Below are 4051 nucleotides of genomic sequence, written 5' to 3'. Positions count from 1 at the left end.
GGGTTGTAAATGCCTGTTGATGCTATGTGTTTTATGCTTCTTTTTTGTATTACTACATTTTACAATAAGTGCACGTGGACGTTGCAGTCTACAAATGTGGTGGCGCCGACGCGCCCAGCTCTCACTCTCTTACCACAAACATTAAACTCACGAAGCACAACACCCCCTCCCTCTCCATATGGTCGCTAGAGTTTTCTTTGATCTCCGCCGCACGTTCTCACTGGCTCCTCTCCACCCACGCGTCTCTCAGCTTCCATGGAGTTGCGTACTTCCTTTTATTAACATTCTAAAGGCATATGTATAGGTGTTTTGCAAGGTATAAGAGACGGCATTCATTTATTTGTGCTTGCTACAAGCAATGTTATTTTGATGACCAATTTTTGAAGACCTTGGCAGTTGAGCTACAGTGTAAGTTGGTGTTGCTTTGAGGCAAAATGTTATTTATGGGAGCTAATTTCATGTTCGCAAATGCATTGCGCGATTCGTTGTCATCCAGCAGCTGCCAAATGGATCCGAGTGCTGCGTGACACAAAAGTAGAGGAGCACCGATCATTACAATGTTTGTATTAAATAATTATTTTAATGACCAGTTTTGAACTACCTCGGTAGTTAAGCTATGGTATACGTTGACGTTTGCTTTGGAAAAAATGCTATTTATGAGAGCTGGTTTCATGTGCTCGATTCATTGTCATTCCTCCCTCCCCTCCCCATTGCAGCTGCCAGGTAGAACCGAGCGTTGCATGACACTTTTATGCAAGTCTGACTTTTTAGTATGATGAGTTCTTGTTAATTTAAGTCGGTACTTCTGAGGGTGCCTCTGAAACTGCAAGTCCCAGAGTGCACAGTGGTGTTGCGCAATTAGCCCGGATTGTGCAGACAGACAGCCAAACAAGAACAAGCATACCTGCATCCTCACAAACTGATGCACTTCCATGTACCTGAATAACCAATGATCTGATTGCAAATTACATGTGTGCATCCTTACAACATAGTACACTTATCTGTTCATGAATAACCAGGGATCTGATAGGTATCTGCTACTAATCCACATACACACATTACTAGAGTATCAGCAGTTGTAGTAGTACACCTTCAGGTAAGGGAACATCATATTTTAATGTATTAGCCATCTACAGACTGCTTTAGGTATTAGTCGGCTGACAACATGCGCAACGTTGTTACGAATAATCGTGATTTATTACATGCAAACATGTTTTACTATGTGTTGCAACTGGTGTATGCGACAACTCCGTGCAGGGCTTGTGTTTGCATGATGCAGAAAATGTGCACGACCATCACCAAGACAATCTGTGGGTAGATCAGAACAGTTGTATACAGTCGCGGATCCTGCAGGTAAGCGCGGTGGGGCTCGGGATGGGGGAGAAGTCGACAGACAACAGAATAGGGAAAATAAAATAAATAAATAAATCCTATTCTGTTGTCTGTCGACTAACCCCCTCCCCATGCCCCGTCCCACCGCGCTTACCTGCAGAAGCCGCAACTGGTTGTATATTTAAACATGTTGCACACCCAAAGCTTTTCAAGGACTGGCGAGCCGACTTTATCCCAGCCCTACCACCCATCAAAAAACTTTAATCTGTTAGGATACGAACTCCATTTTGCCAGCACCTACGAGGAACTGTCCCGTAGCGCCTCACCCACTTCTTTCTGAACCTCTACCCCTGTCTTTCTCCCTACTCCTCTCTAGCTTCTCTACTCCTCTCGTTTGCATTCCAGACTGAAACCCCTCACATCAGTGTCTCTCTACTGCTCCCTCCCTCCTCAGTCGGAAAAACACATCACCATTTACAATGCCAATAACATTAACTCAAGAAAATGCGAGACCTATTGCATTTCCAATGCTTGTTCCTTTTTGTAGGTTAGTTTAAAGAAGAGCATGTCCCTCAACATGTTTTATTTTTGTTTCATCTACTGGTCTGACTCAAACCTGGAGGTGATCAATCAGAGGGTGCAGAGAAGAAAGAACTTAGGGCCATTTTTAAGGCCCTTGTGGCGCAGGGCAGCGCAGCAAGTCACCTTGCAGTGGTGCATTCTTGTCCTTTCCCCCTGCACTGGCACCGTTTCGGCAGCCTAGCGCCAACGCAGGTACCCTTGCACCATGGTGTAAGGGTGCCTGTTTTGTAGGCAGGCTTGTTTTTGTGCAGGATTCAGGGGCACCTTCCTACACAAAATCAATCCATGGAGGTGTTTTCCTCTTTCTCTGCGTGTTGCAAAATGCAGCATACATGGAAAGAGGAAAAAATGAGCAGAAATAAAGATATTTTTCCTTGTTACATCTCACCAGGGGAGGCATATATTTTTGGCGCATTCCCAGGTTTAGTAATCTGGGAATGTGTAAAAAACCATGGGATTTGCGTTGAACACCCACCGCTGAGCCTGATGGAGTGCCTCCCTTGTGCAAACTAATGAAATGCAGTGATTTGCGCTGCACTGCATTACGCCATATTTCTGAAGCCATTCGAAGCCACACAAAGTGGCTTTGTGTGGCTTCATAAATATGATTAGGAGGTTTGTGTCGTGAATGTACCACATTGCGTCGTGCAAGCACGAAGCAAAGCCCTCACAATTGTGCCCCCTTTGCCATCACAAAAGCTCTTTATATTAAATGTATTTAGACTAGATATTGATATATTCTGTCTTCTAGAATTCTGCAACAATTTGTATCTGATTTCATTATTAGAATGTGGAGCTATCTATGCTATGGAATGATGCCTTAGGGGAGTTAGGTGGATGGGACGCTGTTGATGGATGGCAGCTTTGGGCAGTTGTGTTCCATAAACATATTCCTAGATGAATCTGCATTCGGACTTCTTCAATGTAGGAGGTAACATGAAATTTAGGGGACGAGTTGGAAAACTCCGCAGAATAGAACCCAGCATCATAAATCAACAAAGGTATAGAAGAATATTTCCATCTACCAATCAAAAGTACTTTTGCATTGTGTTGCCAGTGTTCTTAAAAAAATCATTTACAGTACAATTTGACTCATTATTCACCCATGCGTAACCGGAACTTAATTAATCCTGCTCACGCCGTTGGATAGTAAAGTTTTGACATAAGGTTTCAAAGGTAGGACAAGCGAATGGTTTCACCACTCACAAGCACCAAGCATTTCTTTGCTGCATTAGGCGTTTCTGAACAATCGGATGTATATTTGCAGGGCTTACAATGCTACTTCAAACTCCTGCCCCAAGTATGTTATAAAAAGTTGGTAACAGTCTGCATGAAAGCCATACGGGTATTTGCTAAGAGCATTATCTAAAGCTTATTTACCTCATGGAGTTTTCAGACCACAACTTTTGGAATCATGTAACTTCTCACCTCGTGAGATTTCCACAACACCTTCGGCCACAAGGATATGTTATTTTGGGCCAGATGCATTAAGAAACCGTTTGGCGATATCCTAATTGAAAATCCTTGCGATTCGCAATTAGGCAATTGCAAAACGGCATGCATGAAAGTGTGTTGAACACTTTTTGAGATTCCTAGGGGATCGCAAATTACCTATCTCATGAATACTAATTAGGTAGGTCGCAATTTGCGACCCCTAGGAATCGCAAAAATCACATGGATGGTGGCCTGCTGGGCTGAGCAGACCACCATGTCTGTGATTGCTTTTAAATAAAGCAATCTTTTTTTTTTTTAAATGGAGCCCGTTTTCCTTAAAGAAAACGGGATGCGTTTCAAAAACAAAAATGAAAAGTTTTCTTTTCATTTTTTAAGAGTAGGCAGTGGCCCCCGGGACCACTGCCTGTGGGACCACTGCCTACTCTTGAAAAACGCCTAAAGTAGGTGATAAAATGCGAATTTTTGCGACTGCATTTCGGTCACAAAACATTCCTACTTACCGATGCGATTCGGTATTAGGAAGGGATGCCCTAAACACGCTCCTTCCTGTTAGCGAATTGCAAGCCCATTTTGCGATTCGGTAACAGATTACCAAATTGCAAAATAGGGTTTGCTGCATCTGAAAAGCATTTTTTGCATTTGCAAACGGGCCGATTCGCAAAAATGCTTGATGCATGTGCCC

The sequence above is a fragment of the Lissotriton helveticus genome, chromosome 8, assembly GCF_964261635.1.
Source record: "Lissotriton helveticus chromosome 8, aLisHel1.1, whole genome shotgun sequence".
NCBI lineage: Eukaryota > Metazoa > Chordata > Amphibia > Caudata > Salamandridae > Lissotriton > Lissotriton helveticus.
The sequence above is the reverse complement of the archived record's forward strand: the minus strand, read 5'-3'. Positions refer to the sequence as shown.